The sequence below is a fragment of the Anabrus simplex genome, chromosome 1 (assembly GCF_040414725.1).
Source record: "Anabrus simplex isolate iqAnaSimp1 chromosome 1, ASM4041472v1, whole genome shotgun sequence".
NCBI lineage: Eukaryota > Metazoa > Arthropoda > Insecta > Orthoptera > Tettigoniidae > Anabrus > Anabrus simplex.
Genome location: NC_090265.1, coordinates 379,602,569 through 379,619,228, shown reverse-complemented (window position 1 = coordinate 379,619,228; position 16,660 = coordinate 379,602,569).

Sequence of the window (16,660 nt, the reverse complement as noted above, 5' to 3'; positions counted from 1 at the left end):
GTCGAGATCTGTTCAGCCGTTTTCCCGTGATTGTAAAACAAACAAACAAACAGAGACGAAAGCTAAAAACCACGGATACAGTCTTGAGTTAACCGTATAGCTGTGAAGCGAACAATAACTCTCTTCCCGTGTCGGGCACATTTATGTCAGCTATAGGTCCTATCAAAGGAATGTATACTTAGCTCACTATGGCTGCTAACTCCCCAAATAATGACTTCGAAGGCATCGTGGTGTTTGTGGTAGTTTTACTGGGGATGGACACTGAGGAAGTCCTCTTCTCTTAACGGTAAAATCTGAGGAGCGAGTAGAAGAGGTGGATCTTTTGAAGATTGAAAATATCTGCGATCGAAAGAAGGAATTAAAATGAAGGACTTTTTCGACCTCACAAATATAATAACGCCGTGAATAGAAGGGAACACACCGAGCGAGTTGGCCGTGCGGTTAGGTTCGCGCAGCTGTGAGCTCGCATCCGGGAGATAGTGGGTTCGAACCACACTGTCGGCAGCCCTGAACATGGTTTTCCGTGGTTTCCCCATTTTCACAGCAGGCAAATGCTGGGGCTGTACCTTAATTAAGGCCACGACCGCTTCCTTCCCATTCCTAGGCGTTTCCCGTCCCATCGTCGCCATAAGACCTATCTGTGTCGATGGGACGTAACGCAAAATAGCAAAAAAAAAATAGTGGAAGGGAACAAAGAATCCACAGTTCTAGCCCGTCAGGCAGGCAACCCAATGTTTGAAACATCCTTGGGATATGAGCCACACATTTTAGGTAAATAAAATATGATAAAGTATAAGAATATCTTCTTTGTTTAATCCTAAAAATTGCAATCCTTATCTTAATCATAGTTATCCGGCCGATTAGATTAGCAGTTTGCCTTCTTGTACCACTACGAACGCTAATGTTAGTCAATGCATTGTTTCACTTAAGCACCGTCCGACTCGTTGGCTGAATGGTCATTGTACTGGCCTTCGGTTCAGAGGGTCCTGGGTTCGATTCCCGGCCGGGTCGGGGATTTTAATCTTCATTGGTTAGTTCCAATGGCCCGGGGGCTGTGTGTTTGTGCTGTTTCCAACATCCCTGCAACTCACACACCACACAACACTATCCACCACCACAATAACACGCAGTTACCTACACATGGCAGATGCCGCCCACCCTCATCGGAGGGTCTGCCTTGCAAGGGCTGAACTTGGCTAGAAATAGCCACACAAAATTAAATTAAAACTTAAGCACCACTACGAGTGTCAGTGCGAGTCAATGCAGAGTTTCACTTAAGCCCTTATAACTACATTCGGTGTGAACATTTTTCAAAAAGTCAAAAACGCCTGAGGATATTGAACTAAGGAGCCCAATACGGAAATAATCATGTTAATATGTTAATTTTGATAGAGTTTGAATCAAAGAGAAAACAAGTAAAGAAACAAATGATTTTAGGCTGTTTTTCCGGAACTGCATTTAGGCCGGAAATGATTTTCAAAATTTAATTTTTTTAGTTTGATAGAGATATTCAAGACTCACAATTTGAAACTTTTCCGGGCCCTTAGCCCTTCAAATTTCGGCACAATTGAGGAAATTGCTTAATTTTACGTTTTTCGTAGTGTGGGGCCCCCCTAATTTGTCTGCCAACAAATGTTTTGAATATTAAAATGACCGTGAAAGGTGGGGTAAGGGAAATGGAAGTGAATAAATTAGATACAATGAGAGGCTCGACTGGGGTTCCATAGTCACCAGCTAAATCAACGATCCGAAGAGGAATAATGTTTACTCCTTCTCAACAGATCAGGTGTATGCAATCATACATTTCAACTTTCGTGGGTTACCTACACGGCCCAACCCGATATATATCCCTGTTCTAATGTTGTTGGTTGTAAAATTCAAAATAGGAAGAACATTTTGGGAGTTATTGGAAGACTGACACTAAAGTAAACGAATTAGCGATCATTACCATCGCTAATGTGTGCACAATACGAATGCTTTCCAGTAAAGGATCTATTTGTATGAAATGCTTAATTTTGCGTACACGCCTTAGTTACCAAGAGTTCGCTGAGGAATGAGAGAGACAATTTAGAGGCACAACTTACGCAATAATACAGTATCATTCATTCATTTGACACTGAAGAGATCGTCGCCATAAGACCTATCTGTGTCGGTTCGACGTAAAGCAAATTTTAAAAAACAAAAGAAAAACAAAAACAAGAAAAACACAGGAGACATTTTATATTTGTCTGCAAACGCTACGATGTAACGGTGGCCGCACGAAATGAGAATCAGTATTGGAGACAGGAAGTGGAACAGGGGTGTTCATAAGCTAAGAGCGAGGCATCATTGTCCTATCCATTCTGAGTTGGAAGAGGAAACCACGGAAACCAATTTCAAAATGTTGTTCCTCTGGAATTCTCCCTACCTTCCCGCGAAATAGTGGACAGCTTCTACGCAATATGATGTTTGGGTTGTGTCTGCAAGATGATGCGTACATACGTACATTTTATGAATTATTATGCCTTTAAGCGTTCAGTCTGAAAGCTTCCATGAATTAATTAAAACAACTTCACAGTCCTCCATTTGCAACTAGCTCTGTGTCATCATTTGGTTCCAGACCTCTTATCATTAAATCATTAAAAAACTGAATCTCACCACCGTCGCCTTGATTTCCCTCCACGGCCGAGCGCTTATCATCCTAGGTAATCTATATTCCTCCATTCACCTCATCTGACCTCTCCACCGGAGCCATTTACACGTAAATGTTCAGTCATCGATTTTATTCTTAAGACTCATCTTCTAATTTTGAGTACAGTTTAAGGAATTAACACTTAGAGTCACATCCAAGAATAATTGCAATAATTACAGTACTTCGGTTATGCAATCAGCATCACCTTTATGGAATGCAATTGTTAATTGTTACATGTAATGAGATGATCATGTAAAAAAAAAAAAAAAAAAAAAAAAAAAAAAAACGAAATTCATTGTGAGCATCAAGTGGGAAAGGGTTGTTCACAGGTATCACAAATATTGATTCCACAAAAATCAGAAGCAAAATGTTTGGGGCTTTCAAGCTAGTCTGGAGGATCAAGTGTATATCCTGATATGTTGAAAAATATTCACTCTTATACCTTGGAGATTCGAAATGGTTGAAGATGATACAGGGTAATATGAATAAGGTAAACAGACAGGCTTCTCTTTTAAAGTGACTGTCCGTAATGGCATGGTCACATATATAGTAAAAATGTGCCCTATACAGTCGAAAAAAGTGGATATATAACGGCTGAAGTCTCCAGTATGTCGTTGTTCCTCTGGTGAGTCCTGGAACAGTTCTTTCGAGTTGACAACCATAGGCCACCTGCTGCGGCTGTGAAGAAGTGCTGCTACCTAGGAGGAAATGTAATCTTCAAAACGACACACACACACACACACACACACACACACAGAGTCCCCGACCCAGACGAATTAAGCGATGAAGGTTAGAATAGCAGAACTTGCCAGGGACAAAATAATGTCAGCATGCTAACCAGTTAGCCACGGAGCCGAACATGAAAAGGAATAAAAGAGATCCAAGGCTCAGATATGGGTGAAAATATAATCAACTGGTAGCTGTGAGATTCCACCAGTGTTATCAAATGTCTGGTATGAGACAGGAATAGCTCTGCCTGTAATGGAACTTGCCCCGCATTTCGCGAGGAGGCGCATAACATGGCAGAGTCTTTTTTGTCTTTTCTCAGCAGCAAGATCCAACTTCATAACACTCCAGTGACCATCAATATTGCAACTCCCATCCAATATGTGATATCAGTAATGGAGTCTGTGCACACTGGATGAGGCTGTAACCTGGATCTCTCGAGAATGACAGGCACGGGATCTATTCAAGCATGGATTTGTAAATGTATCAAAAGACGGGTTGTTACTCTATTCCTTCATATACGTCTAGAGAAAGTCAGATGTTGAAAATAGATGCTAACATGCCTGCAGAAATTATAACGTAGAATAGGCATCTCTTCGGAAGACCTATTTGTTCAACGGAGGCAAAAGTACAGCGTTATTAACAGCCGTACAGAGCATGGATGTCCTCTGCCGTGGCCAAAGTACAATAAACCATAGTTAAGTGTAACTTCAGAAAGGAAAAAAGCTGATTTATATATTACATGCTTCATTTATCTAATTATGAATTTTAAATACCATTAGGGTAAATAATAATTTCCTATTAGTAATAATTATAAAGACACTATAAATAGTTATAATATTAACAAAACCATAACATCGACCGTAATCCCTCGGTAATTGATGCTTGCGATGTGAATGTTCCTATCTCTCTCTCGAGTCGTTTTACTCATGACTGAGTATCGTGACCCAAGGACTTTGTTGTTTCCTTTATAAGCTGATACCATTCTGTACGTACTTACGTTTTCCGGACAGTTACTCTCCATAGTAAGGCTATGATCTCTCTTACTTGATCAACCCATCTTTTTCCGACTCGTCCTCGTGTTCTTGTGCCAGAAAGTTTTCCTTGGACAAATAATTTTTCCAGATTGTCATCCTCTCTTCTCATAATATGACCAAAGAATTGCAGGATTCTCTGGTACACAACTTGGCATAAACTTTCTTGTATTACAATTTCCCGGATGACAGAATCATCTGTTCGCCTGGCTGTCCACGGTATTCGGAACATCCTTCTCTAACAGCACATTTCAAAGACACTGATTCGGTTCCTGTCTTTAGCTTTTATGGTCCAAGTTTCGCATCCATAGAGGAAGATCGGAAACACAAGCGAATGGACTAATCTTTTCTTAGTGTTCATAGATATTGCTCTATCTTGCCAGCTCATCTTTAATTTTGATTGTTATCACGTAGTCCAAAATTACAATTATCAACAAATTTTTATTAAACTCACATTTAGGTAGCATTAGCATGCTTTAAACGGTGGCAGCATCCTGACCCGTTTAATTATGGTTATATATTCGCACAATTGTTTAGAAACCGAGCTCACATGTTGACCATGTGGTAATCACTCCTACATTTAGACATTTAACATCCAATCCTTAGCACTGTTTACATTACGGTTTCATATTTAATTCCCTATAGTTGATGATGAAGGAAAGTTAGGGAGAAAGGTAGTATCAAGTAAGAATCAGTGGATAACTCGGGAGATATTAGACCTGACTGATGAACGGCGAAAAGACAAGATTGAAAAAATGAGGAGGGCAGGAAAGAATACAGGCGATTAAAGAATGAAGTAGATAAAAGTGCAAATCAGCTAAGCAAAAATGGCTCAAAGAGAAGTGCAAGGATAAGGCTGTACGGCTGCAGGAAAGGTAGATCCTGCATACAGGAAAATGAAGGAAACCTTTGGAAAAAGGAAACCTATGTGTATGAATATTAACAGTTTTGATAGAAAACTGCTGAAAGGGAAAGAAGACAAGGTAGAAAGATGGCAGGAATATATTAAACAATTGTATTAAGGGAAAGAACTTGTTAATAAGGTTCCATAACAAGAAGTGTCTGTTGATGCTGATGAAATGGTAGACCCAATTTTTAGGTCAGAATTCAGCAAATGTTTGAGAGATCTAAACATGACAAATGACCTGAAATTGATGACGTTGTTGTTCACGTTAGGAGAAATTAGCGTGGGGAGATTATTTCATTTAGTGTGTAAGATATATGATACAGAAGCTCCATACGATTTTAGACAGAATATCACGCCTACTCCTAAGGAATTAGGTGCTGACACGTGTGAAATTACCGCAGCATTAGTTTATTATCTCACGCTTTCAAAATGTTAATACCTATTATTTACAGGAAAATGGAAAGAGAAGTTGAAGCTGGGCTGGGAGAAAATCAGTTTGGCTTCGGAAGAAATGAAGGAACACGTGAAGCGATGTCGACTTTATGTCTGATTTTAGAGGATCGAATTAAGAAAGTCAAGCCTACGTACATGGCATTCGTAGGTTTAGGAAAGGCATTCTATACTTGATTGGACCAAGCTATTTGCGATTCTGAAGGTGATCGGGATCAGATACCGAAAAGAAATATTATCTACAATCTGTACAAAAATCAGGCTGCAGTTATAAGAGTCGAAGGCTATGAAAAACAATCAGCAATCCAGAAAGGAGTGAGGCAATGCTGCAGTATTCCCCTCTCCTTTTCATTGTTTACATAGAGCAGATGGTAAATGAAATCAATGAGGAATCTGGAAAAGGAATCACATTCCAAGGAGAGGAAAATAAAACTCTCAGATTTGCGAATGGTATTGTTATTTTATCTGATTCTGCAGAAGGTATGGAGACATTACTGAATGGTATGGACATAATCTTGGAGGAGTACAAGTCAAAAATAAATAAGTCCAAAACAATGCAATCATATGAAATCAGGTGATGCAGGAAATATTAGATTACAAAGAGAGTTGTCCGTGCGGTGAGGTTGCATTTGGAAGATAGTAGGTTCGAACTCCACTGTCGGCAGCCTGAAGATTTTTACCGTTGTCTCCCATTTTCACACCAGTAAAATGCTGGGGCTGTACCTTAATTAAGGCCAAGGCCGCTTCATTCCCGCTCCTAGCCCTTTCCTACCTCCATCGTCACCATAAGACCTCTCTTCTTTGCTAGTGACTTTACGTCGCACCGACACAGGCAGGTCTTATGGCGACGATGCGATAGGAAATGGCTAGGAGTGGTAAGGAAGCGGCCGTGGGTTTAGTTAAGGTAGAACCCAAGAATTTGTCCGGTCTGAAAATGGGAAACCACGGAAAACCATCTTCAGGGCTGCCGACAGTGGGATTCAAACCCACTATCTCCAGGATGCAAGCTCACAGCTGCGCGCACGGCCAACTTGCCCAGAATAAGACTTATCTCTGTCTGTGCGACGTAAAACGAATTGTTAAATATTCGATTAGGAAATGAAGTCATAAAGGAAATAGATTAATATTGGATAGTAGAATATCTAATGATGCCAGAAGAAAGCAGGACATCAAATGCAGACTAACAAAAGCAAGGAAGGCCTTTCAAAAGAAAAAAAAAAGTAATTGCTGAGTTCGAACATTGAGATAGGAATTAGAAATAGGTTTCATCTGGAGCGTGGCGTTATATGCAAGTTAAACATGGACGATAACTCGCTCAGAGAGGAAGATAATATAAGCTTTTGAAATGTGGTGTTACAGAAGAATGCTGAAGGTGAGATGGATAGATCAAATCATGAATGAAGGGATACTGAATCAAAGTGGTGAGAGGAGAACGGTTTGGTGAATTTGACCCGAATAAGAGATAGAATGATAGGACACATTTTTGTTCTGCTATTGGTTTTACGTCGCACCGACACAGATATGTCTTATGGCGGCGATGGGACAGGAAAGGGCTCGGACTGGGAGGGAAGCGGCCGTGGCATTAATTAAGGTACAGTCCCCGCATTTGCCTGGTGTGAAAATGGGAAACCACAGAAAACCATCTTTAGGGCTGCCGACAGTGAGGTTCGAACCTACTATCTCCCGAATACTGGATACTGGCCGCACTTAAGCGACTGCAGCTATCGAGCTCGATAGGACACATCTAAAGACACCCAGGAATTGTTCGGTTAGTTTTTGAGAAATGTGTAGGTGGTAAAAATTGCAGGCGTAGACCAAGGTATAAATATGACAAACAGATTAGAGTAGATATAGGATGTAGTATTTACGTAGAAATCAAAAGTTTAGCTCAAGATAGTCTGGGATGGAGGGCTGCATCAAACCACTCTATAGGCTGATGACCTAAACAACAAAAACAACAACAACAAACAACAACAACAGTTAATGGCTACCAGCCAAATTCCGGCACGCTGCTCACATATTATTAGGGGAACAGGAACAACGTTTTACATGTACAAGAAATACTTAAATTCACTAGCAATCACATACCTCTGGACTCACACAAAAAGAACATGCCATATCTCCAACTTTGTATAAGCCTGATCAGACCTGTCATGAAAATACGCGTATTTCTGCATTAGTCTAAGTTTGGAAACCATTCTCCAAAATGGCATGTACAGAACATCCCAAACACAAATAAACAAAAGAAAACCCTAACATATATCACAACAAATATAACAATTAATGTTTACCCCATTATTTACATGTTTAATGTGCCCCTATGCAAGCTTAAATCATTTAGCCGGGAAGCGGTTCATACTATACTCAAGAAAATCGGTCCTGTCCGTTAATACGATAGCAAATCTACATAACTATAACAGCAGGATTCTCATCATTTTACCTTCGGCGTGCTAATCAACACTCTAGAGCTTTATACAACCAACCTTGGTACGAGATATGTACATCTAGCAACTCAAATTTCCCTCACATATCTCTGTAAAGTGAATTTGGCCACGTGTGTTCGGTGTGTACCGTATTAAGTGTACATCGGTTACACTTAATAAGAACCGATCTACACTTAATAGTTTGTATTTCAAGGGCGATTTGAGGAGCAACCTACAGTATAATCGAGCAATAAATTCGTACGTTACAAAATAAAAGTGCTGCTCTTCGAGTGATGTCTCAGTGCGACGCTATGAACTTCCAGTAGTGATCAACGTGCAGAAATTCCCAAACGCTGCCGGCGGATTAACCATACAGTTATGAACCATTGCATTATGACCATCCCAACCCAGAAATACTTAGCGTGCCTGGAACAGGGTAGCATCGTATATATAGGACAGGTCTGGAAGCATGCTGTTAGTTGTGTGGGAGAAGCGGCCGATCTCTCCACGTTTGATAGAGGGTAAATTCTGATGGTACGATACCTTGGTGCCAGCGTCTCTGAAACGGTGCAACTTGTGAGCTGCTTTTTTGCCGCTGTTGTGATCAGAAGCACGTATCGGCGTAACGATGGGTAAAGAACGACACGTTGTCCAACCTTAAGTCTACTGTGGGTCATTAATGCCAGAGGCCAGGGGAAGCTGTCGCGCATTGTTTGGAGTCACCGTGGCGCCACGTATCGAGAAATCACAACCAGGTACAAGGGTAGACTAGGCACTCTACCGAAAGCAGCGCATGAGTTGGACAGTAGATGACTGGAAAAAGGTCGCCTGATCCGATGAATCCAGATTTAATCTTGTCGACGGCCGAGTGCATGTACGCTGATTTCCTTCGGAGGCTATGGTACGTGGTTGCATTGTCGGGCGGGGACGGTCTGGTGGAGGAGATGTGATGATCTGGGCGATGTTTTCACGGGACACACTAGGACCCATTATTCCGGTACACCAATCCCTAACAGATGTCAGGTATCTAGATGTTGTTGAGAACTAAGTCCATCCGTTCATGTCACCAGTGTTCCTGATGGTAACGACTACTTCCACAGGACAATGCGCAATGTCACACTTGCAAGATTGTGCAGGACAGCTTCGAAGAACATGATAGTGAAATAAGTTTAGTACCGTGGCCTCCAAATAGCCGCAATATGAACCCCATTGAACATTTATGGTTTGTGGGGTTTGTGGTTTACCTTAATGTGGCGAGTTCGTTCTACAACACCACCGCCCTGCAGTGTACGCCAACTGGCAGACGTGCTGTTACGCTAGTGGTACCACATACCCCAAGATACCTTCCACCTCCTCGGTGAATCGATGCCCCATCGACTGGCCACGGTTTTGCGGGGAAGATATGTTCCTACATCCTATTAGGTAGGTGGGCATAATATAATGGCTCTTCGGTGCATATCGCAACCTGCAAAGCTACATTGTATGCAGTTCTGTAACTTTGTCAATCGACGGTCGCTTTAGGAGCTCAGGTTCGATCGTCAGCGACATATTACATGGTTGAAGTCACTCTTACTTCGCATTTAAAAGTAGTGTAAACATTGACTTATATTTATCCTAGAGCCTCATTCAAGAATGTCAGAATACTTCGGACACAGGCACTTCTGATGTGGACAGTCGATTTGACCGATCACGAGGACGGACTCGATTCCAATATGTCTATCATTCTATATGAAGATTTTCTTCAAAACGAAAGATTTATCACATTCATAAAGAATAGCTTCAACTTAAATTCGGTGGTCAAGTGCGCGACTACTCTCGAAGTCGTCTCGATCTTACATTTGTGTAAAACATCACTGTAGAAACTATGCCTCATATGTGCTTTTTCATATCATAGGCCAATCCTGCTTTGTAACTGGTATTAAATCAGTATCTAAAAACGAAGCTCAAAATATATCGTAACATTTCGGCAGACTACAGAGACGAATTTTCACCTAACATGCTTTCGGGCTGCATCTTAAACAGACTAAACCCTGTTTATTAAATTACATCATTTTGTTGTTTCATTCTTTAAAAAAACGTACTATACACATTATGTTTTCATTAAAACTGTTTAAAAAGGATTTATTCATAACTAGCACCTCCTTCCGGGAATGGAACCCGGGACCCTCCGAACCGAAGGCCTTGTCATTGACCATTCATCAAAGCAGCCGGTTGGGCATTGATGGTTTTCTTAAAATATTAAAATTTATACTCATTGCTTATGTAGAAAATCCCTTAAGAGTCATATAATTGTAATATTGCATTCGAGGGATGTATTTAAGAAATCGTGGCGTATCAACCCCTTAGTACCTTTCACCTGCTACGCAGCTGTTGTCCAAGCAGATGGCATGTAGATGCTGGATAATTGCATGGTCTCCGTGATCATTTTATCAGCAATGTTATTTGAATCTCTTGACCGGGTTCACTGCCACTCGTATAATACAACGCTTTGTTTGACGTCAATAGACTTATTAATCCCGTTCGAGCCCGTGGCCAAGATTAGAAGCTTTAGATGTGTTGGGGGAAAAACCTTGGCCTGTTTTTAACAGCCAGTGACGCTAACCCTGACACGGCAGTTTGTTAGTTCATAAATAGAGCGTAATTCAGGAAAAACTTTCAAAAATTAAACACAAAAGAGGGCATTCTCTACTGAACATTTTGAGAGAGGAAATCTTGGGTCAGAGACGCCAACTTAAGTAGATATGGGCTTGCATAATGTCTTATACTATTACTGTTTTCCGGATTGAGAAAGCTGAGGTAACATACCAGTTTGTACCTCACAAAAATTGCTCAAAATGACGGCCACCAATTTCAGTGCAAGCATGACATCGACGAACGAGAATCTATCCCAATCTTCTAAATATCCCCAACGTATTTCGAATCACATCACAGGAGACTACAATCCCGGTAAATACTCCGGAGAACAGTAATAGTTATAGAAATATTTAAGATCATACCTCTCCAATCCTAGATTTCCTGTCTTAAACTATTCAGTCTAATTTATGCACGCTCTTACTAAAATACTTTGAATAGGACTATATTTTTTATTACTGTGTGTTCGTTTCACTTTTTAGTACTGGTCTGAACTTAGCTGGTGTTTGTTCTCTCAATGTACAACATAGGAGCATCTCCAAGACTGTTTACAACACAGACGCGATGGGGGAGAGAGGTTAATCCTCTTTACTATCTGCGATTGGCTGACGGTTGCCGAGGTAACGGGGGCCCACTCGACCCTCTTTAACGAGCAGATTGAGGGCTATCCAACAATAACAAAAGAAGGAGAAATGTACGATATATCAAACCCTAAAATAAACTCATGGCGTATCCAGCTATTGTACATTCGTATTAGCATAACTGACGGATATCCTATGAAAGATTCTTAAGAGAAAGATATTATTTCTGACAGGAATTCTCCTCTCATTCCGAGTATTTAGTTTTCGATATCTTCCTTCAATTTATTGATTTGCGTTTGGTTATTGTAGTATCGGCTACCACCAGCAAGACGATGAACAGAACGTCAGCATTCCACTTTTCCAATCAGTAGCATCGATTCTGACATCGTCTACTGGTCAAAAGCAAAGCAAAGTCATCTCCGTACAGGCCATGAAGGCCCTTGGAGGGGTGGAAGGTAAAGGCTTCCACTATCCGTAACCTCGGCTCTTGATGGTAGAGTGGTCAGCTCTACTCCCGGCCACCTTTTCCCCCAGAAATTAACCTGGTACTAATTTTTAGTGTAGACTGAGTGAACCTCAGAGCCATATGCACCTCCGGAAGTGGAAACCTCGTTTCTTAAATTTTACGACTTCCTGACGGGGATTCGAACCCACGTCCTTCCGGGTGAACCGAGCTCACCGCACGGCCAAATCGCTTGGTAATCTAATATTCCCTTCATCCCCTGACTTCATATGATTGCATTCCATTACTTTTGTTTTGGATTTATTTATTTTCAACTTGTACTCCTCCAATATTGTGTCCATACGATTCAGTAATGTCTCCAGACCTTCTTCAGAGTCAGATAAAATACAGTATCATTCGCAAATCTGAGAGTTTTGTTTTCCTCTCCTTGGATTACGATTCCTTTTCCAAATTCCTGTTTGATTTCCTTTACCACCTGCTCTTTGTAAACACTGAAAAGGAGAGGGACATACTACAGCATTGCCTCACTCCTTTCTGGATCGTTGATTATTTTTCATTCTTATAACTGCAGTCTGATTTTTATACAGATTGTAGATAATTCTTCCTTTCGGTAACTTATCCCGATCACCTTCAGAATCTTAAATAGCTTGGTCCAATCAAGTATCGAATATCTTTTCTAAACCTACGAATGTCATGTACGTAGGCTTGTCTTTCTTAATTCGTCTAAAATCAGACGTAAAGTGGAGATCGCTTCACGTGTTCCTACATTTCTTCCGAAGCCAAACTGATTTTTTCCCAGCCCAGCTTCAACTTCTCTTTCCATTTTTCTGTAAATAATATGTGTTAACATTTTGCAAGCACCTTTACCGCTTCGGCCAGGCAGCCCCTCGTCTCCTTGGTCATCCTACAATTTTCTTACCTTCTATAGCCACTTGTATTATTCCCCTATTCCTAAATTCACCATCCATAATCCCACCACCTTGTCGTGTTCACATCCATAATTTTATCCAATAAATTTGTTCCTGACTCAACCTTCATACCTTCATTAAGAATGACTTACTGCCTAAGATCTCTTTGGCGGGCTGAGTGGCTCAGACGGTTGAGGCGCTGGCCTTCTTACCCCAGCTCAAGAAGACATTGTTACATTTAAGAAATATAAACGTAGTTCTCGACCACCACTCTCCAAGTTTTGTAGGAATCGCTGCGTGGGCTACATTTGTGATCCTCTGTGTGTACTTCAATTCTGTGAAAACAGCGCACAAATTGCACGTCTCCTTTCGGATATATTCGCGGTGGTACTTTCAGGGAATTCACCCCGTATCATACAGTGACCTTTCTACGTTGTGTAAAGAGCCTATTCTGAGATGTTGTTCCAGTGATCTTTGCTCAAAACTAACAAGCTGAGTGAGTGGTTCGGGTTGTGGAACTGTTAGTTTGCACTCGGGAGATAGTAGGTTCGAACCCTGAAGCTCCTTTTTCGTGGTTTCCCTATTTTCATACCAGGTAAATTCTCGAACTGTACCGACGTTAAGGCCACGGTCGCTTCCATCCGAGTTCTAGCCCTGTTACCCACCGTCGCTGTAGGACCTGTCTGAATCGGTGAGACGTAAAACCAATAGCATATATTATACGGTAGAACCCTATTAGTCCGGACTTTGCTTAATCTGGACAACCGTTTAACAATAATACATAATTGAAATTACAGTATAAAGCTGAGTTGCAAACTCAGAAACCTCTGATACGGATGAATATGGCCAAGATGAATCAGGTGATATTATTAAACCTAAGCCAAAACTTAGTGAAATTAAAGACCATCTAAACATTGTAATTAAATACGTTGAAGATAACAACGACGAACACCCGACAATTACGAAAATTTGAGGTATCTGCGTGAGTTATTAAAGAAGGAAGACAACAAAAGATCAACAATTTTTTCACTCACTAAGCGTATCAAGTGTGATTAATGAAGGTATGCCTTGATTGTCACTTTCGAATTCTGTACAGCACTAGTTAGTCTGAATTTTGTAGAGCCAAGTACTTTACTGCATTCTATCTTTTATACTAAATAACCTTTTTATTTCTTCAATTAAAAAATACTGGGGGAGTTGGCGGTGCGGTTATGGGGGCTTCATTCCAACTCCTAGGCCTTTCCTATCCCATCGTCGCCATTAGACCTCTCTGTGTCGGTGCGACGTAAAGACGTAAAGCTACTAGCAAAAATTATTTAAAATACACGTTTTTTTAACTGAACGGAGAGTTTAAATATGAACCTTCGCTCATTTCGTAATCTAAGTTATTTTCTTTAATCCGGACTTTCATTAATTCGGAAAATCTAGAGCCCCAATTGGTCCTATTTAATGAGGTTGTACTGTATGTAGTTGAAATAACTTTTAATAATAATAATAATGTTATTTGCTTTACGTCCCACTAACTACTTTTACGGTCTTCGGAGACGCCGAGGTGCCGGAATTTAGTCCCGCAGGAGTTCTTTTACGTGCCAGTAAATCTACCGACACGAGGCTGTCGTATTTGAGCACCTTCAAATACCACCAGACTGAGCCAGGATCGAACCTGCCAAGTTTGGGTTAGAAGGCCAGCGCCTTAACCGTCTGAGCCACTCAGCCCGGCAAAATATCTTTTAAATGTGTCCGGGACGTGTTTCACATCACCAAGATACAAATATCTTTGTAACATTTCCGGAAAACAGTATATTTCCAATGGAACGTGAGTTGATACAATAAGGTTCTTAATGGAAAAACTTTCTCTCTTAAACTATTTTCAAGAGAATCCATCCTCGTAACGCTGTTAGTTGCAGGTTCGCATTTAAATGTGAAGGGTAAACAGACTTCGTGTATGTAGAATATACCTGCTCCAAGCCGCCTATCGGATTTAAGTTTAACTTCGCCATTTCGAGACAAGAAGAGGGACATTGCGTTCATCGATTTTCCCGGCCTACAGCGAGCTTCTGGTGGATAGTGCTTGCAGATCTTGAACAAGAGAGCTAGTATCCGAGCCATTCAAACTGCAGATGAGGACTCCTCAAAGCCATAAGCACTAGGGGCGCACGTGTACAACTGTTTTGTGTATGTTGGGTATCCAAATACCAGATCGCCATCTGCAGGTAAATTCTAATAGAACGTTGCTTCATTGTTATTAATTTCAGAGTAACAGTCAATGATGTAATTGTGCAACTCGTTGGACGAATATTCAGCGTACTGCCCTTCGGTTCAGAGGGTTCGATTCCCGGCCGAATTGGGGATTTTAATCACTTCTCATTAATTATTCTAGCTCGGGGACTGGGTGTCTGTGTATGTTCCAAAACTGTCCTCTTCATATTCATAAAACACACCACACTACCAATCACCACAGAAACACGTAATGCTGATTATATCCCTTCGTGTAGGGTTCATGTCAGGAAGGGCATACGGCCGTAAAACAGCGCCAAATCCACATCCACATCCACATATAAGTGCCAACCCCAATAAATTAAGAAAAATGCTAGGAAGAAAAAGAAGAAGATTCAGTGATGGAAATTAACAGCATATTTCTGTTGGTCTTTCAACTATTTCTGAAATGAGAATGCGCAAAACTGAAGGGTCTCTGAAAGGAATTCTCGGCCCATGCTCGTCTTGTAGAGGCTAATTTAGTACCCAGCTTCCAGCATGGCTGGTCCGAATTCGATCGACTCTGCCACAAATTTAAGGCTGGAAGAATGTGTACGCAGTTCAGCAGAGAAGTAGCTTAAAATAAATTCTATGAATACCAAGAGTCACTCTGAATCAGGCTTTCCTTTTTTTCACCTGAGGGTATCATATTTTACGATTGACATTCCTGACAAAAGCTCCAGCTTGGCGTCATTGTTTTGTGTATGGTATGCATGTAATGTTACTCGGGTTGGGAAACTGACTTCCCTTCATCATTATTTTATCGGTGTACAGATAGTGACATGATTTCCTCTCTGTCAAAATATTAAGTTAAAAAATATACGTAGAAATGGAACTTTACAACCTTAACTAGACCTGAAATGGTATGGAGAAAAAAGCTTGTATTATTATTATTATTATTATTATTATTATTATTATTATCACCAGCACACATTTTTGTTTGGTCTACATTTTTCACTGTATATATAATTTCTCTATTACAGATGAAAGAGCATAACTTGAATGCCATCTGCAGTGGAGAAGCCTCAGAGCATGGCATGGTTTATTGTTATGTATGAAGGCCAGAATAACCGAAGCCATAACCACAGTTGATGAGGACTTTTCTTCTATGTCAATTATGATGTTAGTAAAGTAACTTTTGGGACACCTTGCAGCTTTCTGAAAGAACTGTTGTTAATTTAACGTCATTTCTAACCGATATCCGTCTTAAAATATACTAGAATCTTTGTTTTCTTTTTTTTCCTACAGAAGTTTCTTTAACGTTAAGGAGCTAACGACACGGCGTTGTGTTTTTAAAGATCTCAAATACTACCGAGCTCAGTCGGAATCTGAGTCATTGAGATCACGTTGGCAAGTTTTAATGAAAATCTGAGTGGTGATTCAGCCAACCGGGCTGAGTGGCTCAGATGGTAGAAGTGCAAGCCTTCTGAGCCCAAACTGGCGGCTTCAACCCCGTCTTAGTCCTGTGATATTTGAAGGTGCCCGTATGCGTCAGGCCCATGTCGGTGGATTTTCCGGTAAGCAAAAGCTCCTGCGGGACAAAATTCCGTAAACCGTAAGTGTAGTCATTGGGACGTAAAGCAAGTAAGATTATTATTATTATTATTATT